At 45.6% G+C, this 13,773-nt stretch overlaps 1 non-coding gene across 1 annotated transcript; it reads left to right on the forward strand.

Moving 5' to 3' along the window:
* The first annotated feature begins 3,534 nt into the window (after nucleotides 1–3,534).
* Nucleotides 3,535–3,650, forward strand: LOC138268886 (U5 spliceosomal RNA). The gene has a single exon (XR_011200181.1). It is a non-coding gene; the product is annotated as a U5 spliceosomal RNA (small nuclear RNA).
* Nucleotides 3,651–13,773: the final 10,123 nt, after the last annotated feature.

The following is a 13,773-nucleotide window of genomic DNA, read 5'->3' on the forward strand; positions in this document are numbered from 1 at the left end:
GGCCATGCAGGGTTGTTCTTGGGCGGAATATCCTCTCCTGCCTTCTGCGCTGTCTTTGGGGTCCCTGCTGTTGTTGTTGTGGCTGCTGTTGTTTCTGCAGGGCTCTGCGTCTACGTGCACGTTGAAGAAAAATCACCTCCATGTCTCCCTGTTGCTGCTCTGCTGCTCTGCTGCTCTGTTGTTTGTTCTGTGTGTTCTGATTAAGTACAGGTGTGTTTGCCCCATTTTAACGCCTGCCCTGACCCAGGCGTTAAAATTTCACGATATTCGGGCTTTGCGCCATTTTTTTGCGCCACCTGCCGCGCTGGAGTGATTTTTGCCCTGAAGCATAAATACCACGCACCGCTATGTGCGTCTGTTTTTGGACGGGAACGCCTACCCTGCATGTCATTAACGCAGGGCGGGGTGCCGCTTCCAAAAACTGGCGCACATAGCGCCATTTTCCTGGTGCGCCGGATCGGGCGTCAGGGTTTAAATATGGGGCAACGTTTGCGCTAAAAGTGCGTCAAAATTTTTGACGCACATTCGGCGCAAACGGAGTATAAATATGCCCCTTGGGCCCATATTTATACTTTTTGACGCAAAACTGCCAAAAAAATTAGCGCCGGCTAACGCCATTCTGAAGCGCCATGCGGGCGCCGTATTTATTGAATGGCGTTAGCCGGCGTTAGCCGACCGGCGCTGCCTGGTGTGCGTGAAAAAAACCCACGTACACCAGGCAGCGCCGGCGTAGGGAAAAATGGCGTTTGGGCGTCCAAAAATGGGGCAAGTCAGGCTGAGGCAAAAAAATCGTCTTAACCCGATTTGCGCCATTTTTTTACGACGCCCATCCCCCATTGCAATGACTCCTGTCTTAGCAAAGACAGGAGTCATGCCACCTTGCCCAATGGCCATGCCCAGGGGACTTATGTCCCCTGGGCATGGTCATTGGGCATAGTGGCATGTAGGGGGGCACAAATCAGGCCCCCCTATGCCACAAAAAAAAATTACAAAAAATACTTACCACAACTTACCTTTTCTTCCCTGGGATGGGTCCCTCCAGCCTTGGGTGTCCTCCTGGGGTGGGCAAGGGTGGCAGGGGGTGTCCCTGGGGGCAGGGGAGGGCACCTCTGGGCTCATTCTGAGCCCACGGGTCCCTTAACGCCTGCCCTGACCCAGGCGCTAAAATCCGGCGCAACTGCGGGTTTTTTAGTTCCGCCCACTCCCGGGCGTCATTTTTGCCCGGGAGTATAAATCCGACGCAATAGCATCGGAGTCATATTTTAAGACGGGAACGCCTACCTTGCATATCATTAACGCAAGGAAGGTGTTCACGCAAAAAATTGACGCTAATTCCATGAACTTTGGCGCCAAAGTATAAATATGGAGTTAGTTTTGCGTCGAATTTGCGTAAAAGAAAACGACGCAAATTCGGCGTAAACGGAGTATAAATATGCCCCTTGGGCCCGTATTTATACTCCGTTTGCGCCGAATTAGCGTCGTTTTTTTAGACGCAAATTCGGCGCAAAACTAACGCCATATTTATACTTTGGCGTTAGACGCGTCTAGTGCCAAAGTATGGGCAAATAGCGTCATTTTTTTGCGTGAACACCTTCCTTGCGTTAATGAGATGCAAGGAAGGCGTTCCCGTCTAAAAAAATGACGGCGACGCAAATGCGTCGTATTTATACTCCCGGGCAAAAATCACACCCGGGAGTGGGCGGGGCAAAAAACCCCGCATTTGCGCCACTTTTTAACGCCTGGGTCAGGGTAGGCGTTAAGGGGCCTCTGGGCTCAAAATGAGCCCACAGGTGCCCTCCCCTGCCACCCTTGCCCACCCCAGGAGGACACCCAAGGATGGAGGGACCCATCCCAGGGACATTCAGGTAAGTTCAGGTAAGTATAATTTTTAATTTTTTTTAAAAAAAATTGGTGGCATAGGGGGGCCTTATTTGTGCCCCCCTACATGCCACTATGCCCAATGACCATGCCCAGGGGACATAAGTCCCCTGGGCATGGCCATTGGGCAAGGGGGCATGACTCCTGTCTTTAAATGGCGTCTGGGCGTCGAAAAAAATGGCGCAAATCGGGTTGAGGCGATTTTTTTGCCTCAACCTGACTTGCCCCATTTTAAGATGCCCTAACGCCATTTTCCCCCTACGCCGGCGCTGCCTGGTCTACGTGGTTTTTTTCCACGCACACCAGGCAGCGCCGGTCTGCTAGCGCCGGCTAACGCCATTCCATAAATACGGCGCCCGCATGGCGCTTCAGAATGGCGTTAGACGGCGCTAAATTTTTTGACGCTAAACTGCGTTAGCGCAGTTTAGCGTCAAAAAGTATAAATATGGGCCTTGGTGTTTTGTTCTGAGGCCGGCTGTCTACTCATTTGCATAGGCCAGGTGGCTCATGGGAAAGAATTTCTGCGAAGCGTGAGGCCGCTTTTCTTGGCTGTCTTGAATCATCACAACAGCAGGCATTAGATTGTCTCTGCTCCCAACATCTCTGCTGCCAGCAGGCCAGGGGTCACCCTACTTTTCACAGGTGGCAACCAACACTCAGGCTGTGCTTTTCATAGGGCTTGCCTGTTATTGGTGCCCCTGGAGGTATACAGGAGGCTAGTTCTGGGTACCTTGAGAGGTGTAAAGATGGCTAGTTCTGGGCTGGCTCCCTCTCAGATTCTTTTGAAAGGAGGTGTCTGGCTTGTGACTCTGGCTTAGCTAGCTAGATCCTTTTAGATTCAGGCTCAGCTAGAGGATGTGCCAGAAAGCCCATGACTTGTTCTGGAGCATGGTGGTGGCCCACTGCATTTGGATGGGATGGTTAGTGCAGGACGAAAGGGTAAATTATCATGGAGACAAAAGGCCCAGAGAGTGACTCCAACCGAAAGGGATAGTGATACAGGCAGGCCGAGCTGCTTTAAAGTGTGCTGCCTCTGAGGCCATGGGAAGGTAAGCAGCACTCTTTTGCAGCAGAACTGGGTTCAGCATTCTGTCTAATTGCTTTAACACTGCACACAAATGTCTGGCAAAATCTACCAGAAGATAACCGTGTCAGGAAAGCATTGCAGGGAGAAAAAAAGCCAGCATTTACCATTGATACATCAGCTTCTGCTCGGTATTCCCTTATTTGCACCTGCCTGCTGCTGCGTACCTGGGTGGTGTCTAATGGGAATACTATTAGCGCTGCAAAGCCTTACTGTGGCATCAGTGGCATTCAATACACACAATCTATAGAAAAACGTTATCCTGCTCGCCCACTTCACTTACAGCTTGCCTCCAGCTTTCCGTTTTCCCTGCCCAGCAGACTCACCCTGGCCAATCAGCTGAGGCGAGTGCCACCGAAATTTGCATATGCCCGGACAGAACCCTGAAAACGGTCCACCACTTTTTCTTTCTCTACTTGAAGCAGGGGCCTTGAACTTTTGGGCTGTTTTGCTTTCCCCTGAGGTTCTTGCCCTGTTAAGTAGGGCGAAAAACCACCTCTCGTACCCTCACCCTCGCAATGGCAGGGTCTCTGTTTGTGGCGCCACATGCCCTGCTAGGCTCAGCTTGGAACACACTCGGGTTTCTCTTCAAAACGAATAAATCTTTCTCCTTTTATTAAAGATTTCTGTGGAGAGCAACGTTTACGAGTTTCATTCAATTTTTTGAGGTCTTGCCACAGGTGAGGCTGTTTATCGTTTGTTGAAGACAAAAGTGCTAGCAATTGGTGTACACCTGTGGGCTTTCTGCTGTTTCCTTTGCGAGAGGAAGTTGGGGGCATATTTATACTCCGTTTGCGCCGATTGTGCGTCAAAAAATTTGACGCACAATCAGCGCAAATGTTGCCCCATATTTAAACTCTGACGCCCGAGCCCGCGGATGACAAAAATCTGCTGCGTGCGTAATTTTTTGGATGCGGTAACCCGCCCTGCGTTAATGATAAGCAGGGTAGGCGTTCCCGTCCAAAAAACGACGCAAACGGCCATGCGTCGTATTTATGCTTCTGGGCAAAAATTACTCTCGGCCGGGAGGCGGAGCAAAAAAATGACGCAAAGCCCGATTTGCGTCAAAATTTAACGCCTGGGTCAGGGCAGGCGTTAAAATTGGGCGAACACACCTGTATTTAATCAGAACACACAGAACAAACAGCAGAGCAGCAGAGCAGCAGAGCAGCAACAGGGAGACATGGAGGTGATCTTTATCCAGCGTGCACGTAGACGCAGAGCCCAGCAGCAACAACAGCAGCTACCACAACACCAGCAGGGACCCCAAAGGCAGCGCAGAAGGCAGGAGAGGATATTCCGCCCAAGAACAACCCTGCATGGCCTCAGGGAACACAACGTCATCCAGAGGTACAGGTTGAACTAGCAGGCCATTCAGCAGCTGCTGCGAAACATTGAACCGCAGTTGGCCCCCACTTTAGTGACACCCCGCACCATCCCAACAGAAACAAAGCTGCTTGCCGTACTTCACCTGCTGGCAAGTGGCTCCTTTCAAACAACTGGTGCCCTGGTTGGCGGAATATCACAACCATCATTCTCCGCATTTCTGCCAAAAGTACTGGATGCCATCATTCGCCTGACACCCCTCCACATCTGCTTCCCTAACACACTGCAGATGCAGCAGGAAACAAAACAGGGGTTCTACGCAATCAGTGGCTTCCCACACGTCCTTGGTGCAATCGACTGCACACACGTACGCCTTGTGCCACCTGCTGCAACAGAACACCTCTACCGCAACATTAAGCACACACATTCAATCAATGTGCAGGCCATAGTCGATCACCAGGGATTGATCACCAACATCGTGGCTAAATATCCTGGGAGTGTACATGACTCATTCATCTTCCGTCACAGCACCATCAACCAACACTTCCAAGATGGACGGTATGGCAATGGACTACTTGTTGGTACGTACAAAAACCTACTTATATACACACTGCACAGCAACCCTCTAGGACACACATCACATAAACCACAACAGCAACATCTAGACAGGAACACACTGAGGTCCTTACATCACTAGCCATGTTTCTTATGTCACCATTGAACCTGTCACACATTGGAATTTACTGTACAGCCTAATGTGAAGACATTAATGAGTGTGGTTGCCTAAATGTCACCTTGAAAATTGTAAGTGTCACAATGACCTTTACATTAATACATTGCATAAGTTTCAAGGGATGGGATTTACAGGGTACTTTGATATGAACGTGTTAACAACACTTCCAAATGTAAATGTGCATGGAACTATCATCTCACCCTCAGTGAAGACACACGGACACCTGTATCACAAGTCACAATGCTAGGGAGGGCACACTGTACTGCAAATCCCAAAACATACTGCTGACAAACGGTTAGCAGACAAACACTTGCTCAGCCAAGGAAAAAACACAATGCAGATGGTATAGCCTACAAGTATAGGATGTCACATTAGTACACAAAAGAGTCACAGACAACACAAGACAACTACTGCCATTAAAGGTCTTTTCAATAGTGCCAGCTACATCTACATGATCCCATTCTGTGTTTTTCTTTCAGCTGATCAGGGGTATGGCATCCAGCCATGGCTAATGACACCATTTGGGAACCGGACTACTGCTGCAGAGCGGGCATACAACGATGCCCATAAGAGGACACGCAGCATTGTCGAGCGCACCTTTGGGATCCTAAAGTCAAGGTTCCGCTGCCTTGACATCACTGGCGGTAGCCTACTATATTCCCCCGAGATGGTCTGTAGGATCATACTCACTTGTGCCATATTGCACAACATTTGTGTAAAAAGGAACATTCCCCTCCTGGAACCAGACCCATACATGCCTGAAGACGACGAAGAGGAGAATGCTGGCCTGCAACAGGAGGGGAAACAACCAAACACGGCTGCTGGAGTGCGTAGGCGCCAACACATTATAAATAATTTATTTTCATAATTATCACCATCACCACTTAATGCACTATTGTAAATAAACACTGATAACAAACACCACATCATGGTTTGGCCTATTCTTTTCTTCCCACCTTTAGCTTGAAATAGCTGAAGAAGAATGTCGTCTCATTGAGCAATAATGATATAACAATCATGACACTAAAAAATACACCACAAATGTAATGGCCACCATACAATATTCAAATACACACACCATGTAAATGACAGACATCCTGTACAGTTCAGCTTTGAAGGGCAATAGCTGAGGACCACACCTATTACACACATACATGTAGTAAACGTGGATCATCGCAGCAGATTGCACACAACTAAAACACCATCACTCAACTAGGGGAAAACAGGCCTCATACATCAGGCAGTTCACATGCTAATGCTTCAGGAACAGGAATGTAGTACTAGACTCTTGCCAACAGTAATTCCAACTACTTACTATCATTGCAATGACTATCTGTCACTAAAGTTACACATAAGCAGAACATACACAGCACAAGTGCTACACCTATGACAAGCATCCAGCACATCACATCCCATCTACATGTCAGCCTTTTTCTAAAAACATTACACACACTTGCAGCTGCTCATACCCCACCTGTCTGAAGAGGTCCCCGGAATGCCGATTTGTGTCCACTGAGAGTCCTTCATCTACACACACACACTCACAAGAGTCATCCAGTGTGCCACACCCTTTACTATGCCTACCATTGTCATACTACCATCTCACTGCATGGAACTCAGCTCATATAATACACTGCCTTGGAGCTTATAAGGCCTGGTATCACCTGTAGATTGATTCTTCTGTGAAAGGTACTGTAGGCTATTTATCAGCAAATCCCATCTGACAAGACTAGTGAGACACAGATGGAGGCCACACCAGTGATCCCCTCCATGCACACCACCCAAATGTACATGCCCCGTCCCTGCAGATGCCTCCTACTGCATACATGTTTGAATGTGAGCTATTACATCATTAATTTTTTACACAAATGTTGCAGTTGAAAACTTTTTTAGGGTTCATGTGTCACCTTCAAAACAACACAGGACATACACAGTGTGACATCTCAACTGTCTAATGCTCCCTCTGACCAGTCCTAGTCAGAACACGTGATCATGTAATTACTGAAAGAGCTTGCTCCTGATTGACCCAGCATCCTGTCAGCCTGACTGCCATCTGTCCGTGGGTCACTCTACAGATACCTGGGGTCCACCTATGGACCACACGTGCTGTCCAAAACCTTTTGTACCTCAGACACTAATTTGTCATTAGCCTCATCAATGTATACTCAAATACATAGTAGTGCATCATCTGACTGTCATTTGCATCCGATTTGTGACAGTGCCCATGAATAGCCAAATCTTGGCCCTTCCGTTGTCTGACCTTCATTAATGCCTAAACTACAAAGTGTGACAGTGGACCAGGACCATAGTGTATGATGGTGTAAATGGCCTCCATCAAAGCCAGCAACCTCAGATAATGTCCATGAAAAGGTTACACATATGAGGACCCTGACTGTTCAAAACGCTGAGTAACACTTTTTCAAATGATAAAGATGAGTCGTGTGTTGAATACCAGCCATTTACTTCTGCACAGAGGCTACGGTGTTTCATGATACATTACCATCCACAGAGGCCAACTGGAGTAGAAATGTTGCAATGACACATGCCAGATCCAGACACCTGAGACATTCTCCCACTCAGCACACCAAGGTTGCCCATTCGAAAGTCTCATTACACGTGTTCAGTGACAGGGTGGGACCATCCATGTGTAGGTGACCATGTCCTCAATGGCTTCTCTCCATTTTTGCTACAAACAATGCCCAATTGAAACAAGATTAGCTGCCACTAACTCATGAGGAGACCTGGAAGTTACAGTGACAACATACACCCTGACAGTTGATAGTGGATCAATATTGGACCACACACATAAACATGTACCATCCAATCAACAAAATATTTGCAAGCAGCCGATCACAGTAGTGTCCCAGTTGTAACCTAGCAGGAAGAATGAAACATGCCACTAAACCAGGTAATGCATAAAGGGCCACATACATCAACAACCTATTTGTCATCAGCACATGAGGAACGTTGAGATTTAGCTACAAATATCAATGCAAAATGGTATGTCAGATTTCTCCAAAGAATCAATAGGGCAAACGTCAAATGGGCAAATGGGATTACAGACTGGCAAACAGTGAATCATACCCTATTTGCTTCCATGAGCCTGCTGCTGCAGGTTTAGCATTACTGAATTTGGGAAACCCTTGGATAAATTAGCAAGTCTGGAAGAGCAAACCCTAGGGTGCTGGGGGCCTAAGTCCACCTCTACCGCCCCCCAAATATACATTATATATGCACATGTGAAGCACACACATGCATAAGGCGCATGTGTGGCCTACATGTCAAAAGTAAAACACATATAAGATACATAAACTCGTAATTAGGACATGGTTATCCCCTTAAAAAGTGTAGGCGACAATTGCACTGCCTATTTGGCCTATATATAATTTTGATTACCGTGATAAATGTGGACACATTTTTGCTAAGGAATACATCCTGGTATCCCATTCATATTTTGAAATTAGCCATCAGCAATTACCCACATATGTGTACAATTATGAGTAATAAACATTCTGAGCAATCATTACTATTGCACTGTGAATACATTCTATACATCCTATAAGGGACATTTGCCATAGCTAACCCCAAATGTGTATCACTTAGCACCGTTTGGCCATGACAAAATTATTTTCACAATTTGACAAATTAAAGACATATTTGTCATAATGCGTCATATATCCACGCATACAGCTTGTGCGTCATAATTTTTGACGCATAGGAGTGCACATAATGCTGAGTCAAAAAAAAAAAGAAAAATAGATATACTATCCAGCATTACATGTCCTCCATTTTTTCCATAATGCGTCATATTTCCACGCATACAGCTTGTGCGTCATAATTTTTGACGTACAGGAGTGCAGATAATGCTGAGTCAAAAAAATCAAATAAAAATAAAAATTTTACTAACCAGCATTACATGGCCACCATTTTTTTCAATAATGCGTCATTTTTCCATGCATACAGCTTGTGCGTCATAATTTTTGACGCACAGGAGTGCAGATAATGCAGAGTCAAAATTAATTTTCATATTTGGATATCATATTTGCCAGCGGCTTAATTTTCAACTCTAGAACTGTAAAATAAGCCTCAAACAAATATAAGGGAATAATGATGAAAAAAAAATTTACTCTGCATTATGTGCACTTCTATGCGTAAAAAAATATGACGCACAATCTGTATGCGTGAAAAAATGACGCATAGCGGGGGGAAAACGGCGGCCATTTTATGCAGGATGTGATGTAATAGGATATCCTGTTAATAGAATCTGCACTGTGAGTGTACTTTCACTTTCACTTTGCAGTCTCAGATTATTCTAGACTGTGTGGCGGTGTGGAAAGTGTTGTCCTGTGTTTTAGTGTTTTGTGTCCAGTGTACCTTCTCAATCGTGCTTTTGTCATCATTGTCTTGTTGTTGAATACTGTCTGAGTCTGTATTGTATTATTTTGTCAAGTCCAGTGTTTCTTTTATTTTCTGTGGTAGTCTGTTGTGGGTAGTGTAATTTAGGGGTTAGTTGGGCTCTTCTTCTTAAGTTTTCTTTGTTTTTCACTACTCTACCTTTCCCCATTTCCCCCTTTTCCTTTTTCTCCAACTTGTTCCACTTTGTCAGTGCTGACATGTCTGGTAGGCCACGGCTTGCCAGGATGGGTGAGGAGGAATTGGGGGGATTTATATGGCTTGTTTGCCATTTCCTCCCACTCATGCTGGAGGCTGGGGGTCGTGTGATACAGGGGTATCACACGGAGGCCCGTAAAGTCCGGTGGGGGAAGGTGCGCCATCACTTGGTCTGTGTCTATGGTAGTCTGAGGAATGAACATCAACTTAAGCACCGCTGGGCTGATCTGATATCCAGGGAGCAAGATCTGCTGGACCACCTTGGAATCAGGATTGGTGGCCATGTTGGTGAGTACACATCAATTACATGTGCACAATTGAAGGCTGTGTGGCGACATGTGATGATTGTTACCCAATCTGCCACATAAGTAGCTGACTGTGTGTAATGCTAGGGAAACCTACTGGGTAATTGTTGCACAATGTGAAGGAAGACAAATGCTAGCAGTCAGGTAGCTCATGTTTTCTACACATACCGGTTGCCTGTAGCAGTATGTAATGTAGTGCTGCCTTTGTGTCAAACAAGCAACACGTTAATGACTCAATTTGAACTCTACAGGTCACAATAGCCAGTGAAAAATGGATGTTGAAACATCATACCTACATATGTAGACGCCATAGCTAGACTGACATTTGTAAACCCAATATGATGCTATAAATGAGTGCTGCCTTCACGTCAATTGAAGTTAGCTATGTTGTCCACACATATGTCACATGTGTGTCTGGTTGGTGTGTGGAGAAAATGACCACATAGGCCTGTTTGAGTTTGAGGGGTCATGCAGTCCTCAAGTAACCAGCTTTTGGATGTCTCTCTTGGATGCACATGATGAGATGAATGCACCCCTATATTGTTGGGGCATACTAATGGAGGTGCATCTTTGACACCACATGACTGTCCAGGCCACTGCATGTGTGTAGTAGGGTGTGTATCTGTAGCAGGAGACTCATCCAATGTAAATGTTGCTCAAGAATTATTCCATGCAGTATGAGCATGTGTGAAAGTGTTTCATTACGCATGTCATATTCTCACATTGTCTTTGTAATTGCAATTGTTTGTCAGTGCACGGATTCTGAGTATATTCTTCCTTCCATGCTTTGCAGGTGGACCTGCACCGTACACAGTGGGAGAGGTGGCTCATTTTGCGGACCCGGACACCTACAGTGAGTGTTGCATGTGTGCTATTTTTATTGTTTGCTGGTGATGCATGATGGACTACTGTGTGTTCAACAGAATTCAAGGTTTGATGCGCTGCCCATTCATTAGTATTGTTCCATTAGTGGGATTTCAAATATCACTTCAGTTTGAGTAGACCTATGCTTATCCATTTCTCAGATTTTGGGTCTGTAGGCCATTCCAGTAGGGCCCGCTATGGGGAATGGGGTGAGTCATGTGGAATACACTGGTTAATGTAAGAGTTGCTCTGGGACTTGTCTTGGACTGAGTCTGCATTTCAGACTGACATTCTCCCAGATAGCTTCTGCAAAAGGCTTGTATGAAATATTCTGCTTCCCTAGTTAACGATGGACTGAGTACACTGTAGGTTGGATCTTCCGGGGGAATGTACTTCCACAAGTTGAACTAGAAGTGTGTGGGACTAGAGTGCCATGGCCTAGGTGTACATTCTACTCATGATCATGGGTGTTCTTGCTCCTCTGTGTGTGTGGTAAAATATGCCTCACTGGTAGTATGTGATGTTGGCCTAAGTCAGTACATTTTGACATGTGTGGACCTTGGATAGGACAAGGTTTAGCTGACTCCAAATTGTTGCTGGGCCTTCACTGGTGTTGTGTGTGGAGGCAAATACTTGTTGACCTTTCTATACACTCCTGGGTGTGTATTGAATATGGGATTGTTGGTTGTTCTTCCCACCCCACCCTCAAAGACTGCCATGTGTTTGGGAATAGGGTACCTAGGACTGTAGCAACCAGTATGTTACACATACTTGTGACCATTTGCAACTTTGTTTTGAACCTAGTGAACACACTCGGTTATGGCACATGAGTTCTATACTAGCAAAAAACAATTACAAATGGCAGATATTGAAGGTTGTGATTGTTATCACATAGACTGACATATGTAGTGAAGGCAGTAGGCGGAGGAGGTGCAGCCATAATGTCAGCTGCATTACCAATTATTTGGATGAGAAGTTTAGGCTGATGTCACCCATCATGTAGAGACATGGATATGCTAGGTGTGAGATGCCCTTTTTTATGCAGGCTTCCCATGTACTTCCTCTGAGACTTTCAATGATCTATGTGGTGAAAATAGCTGTTACAACTACAGTAAAAGTAATGTCCAATTGACCCATTGTGCTATTCCACCCAATGCATTTCCTATGGTAAATAGTTGCCCTTTCTCTTCTCAGCTGCAAACATGAGTGCCGCACAGAGGCATGATTTTGAAAGGCGGGCAATGAGATACCGGCACATCCTGCAGGTGCAGTCAGGGTTCCGACGGATGGCCCGAAAATACCAAGCGGATCGGGCCTCCAGAGCATGGTGGGCCTCACCACAGGGTGGCCCAACGTTGCCCACTACAGCCACCACCACCACATCCACCAGTTCTCCCCAAGTGGCCCCAGCAACGGCAGGGACAGTTGACCCTGCCTCTGCAGCACGACCTGGACCCAGCAATTTCAGAGCTGCAGGACAGTCCAGTGGGCTACCAACAACTCCCACATCGAGCACCTCTGCCAGCACACAGACAGCAGCAGCCCCTCCTATTGACCCTGTGGCATTCCAGGCTTTAGACAGGAAAATGGACAAGTTCATTTGTAAGGTGGACAAGCTGAGCCAGGATGTGACGTACATTATGAAGCGTGTTAGGTCCATCAGGCGGACCCTACGGAGGGCCAACCTCTAGGACTTATTTGATTCTTTTAAATTTATCCCTCCCCTCTCTCCTCTTTCCTTTTTGTCATGATAGTTGGGTTTTGGGGATTAGTGTTAGGTTAGTATAGGTTGTTAGCTTAGTTAGTGTTAGGGAGGAGGGTGGGGGGTCCTTATTCTTTCTATTTTTAATTTTTGTGTGTGTGGGTGGGTGGATGGGGGTCAATGTTGGGATTCCTGTCTGTTTAGAAAAAAAAATACATATATATATATAAAAAAAATATATATATATATATATATGATTGTTTAGGATAGTATAGTATGTGTGTAGGTTAGTATGTGTTGTCCTGCATGTGTCCTGTCTCATAATGGTGGGTGGGGGGTTGATGTTTAGATCGATTTGTTATATGTGTAGAGTAAGTTTAGATTAGGTTAGTTAGGGACAGTTGTGGGTTAGGAGTAGTCAGGTTAGATTAGTGAAGGTATGACTTTTCCCTTAGTTGCCTCTGGTGTGAATACATATGAATAAACATATAGTTAACCCTTTGCATTATGTGTTAACTGCTACTTGATCATGGCCTTGACATCAGTGTAGGTGATTGTTTTTCTATGACATTTCGGTCCTATGCTACACACCGAAGAAAATAGAGGTTTAAAATGGCAGCTACCCCTGTGCTAACTTGGTAAGTATCCACCATTTGATAGACCCACTATTAGTAGTTTACATGGATCACCAAGGATTTGTGTTGATGAGTAGGTATTCTACATCACAAAGTGTGCTTCCAGACTTGGTATTGTGGGTAATTTATTAGGTCGGACTGCAGTGTGATGTTCAGGGACATCTTTGTAGATGAGGTGTTGTTAACACTCTTGTCTTGTTGTCTTCATTGCTGACATAGATAATGTGTGCAAAAATTCAGCATGACTTCCCTTCATGGAAGTATACTCAGAAAGGGTGATTGATGCTGTGTTTAGTTGTGTTTGCTTAGATTATACTGCATAATTTAATGTTTTAGTATTGCATGGTGTCTACATTTATCAGCCACCATTAGTTGACTTTGATTGCTATAGATGGGGCATTATTCTGTCCAACACAGCATGATTGTGTGTGATTTGTCCCTTCATCAGTTATACTCCTCAGGATGGTCAGGCTATGATGCAATCCTGGCCACTGCACAGATGTATCAGACTACATGATGTCAGGACAGTTGTATTGACAAGCTACATGGTTGTCACACAGGCACTTTAGAGTTATCTACTGCACAGTTGATGTGTCAAATAACACAGAGACATATTAGGTGTGCAAGTGCTCTTT

Source organism: Pleurodeles waltl, chromosome 12 (genome assembly GCF_031143425.1).
Source record: "Pleurodeles waltl isolate 20211129_DDA chromosome 12, aPleWal1.hap1.20221129, whole genome shotgun sequence".
Classification (NCBI taxonomy): domain Eukaryota; kingdom Metazoa; phylum Chordata; class Amphibia; order Caudata; family Salamandridae; genus Pleurodeles; species Pleurodeles waltl.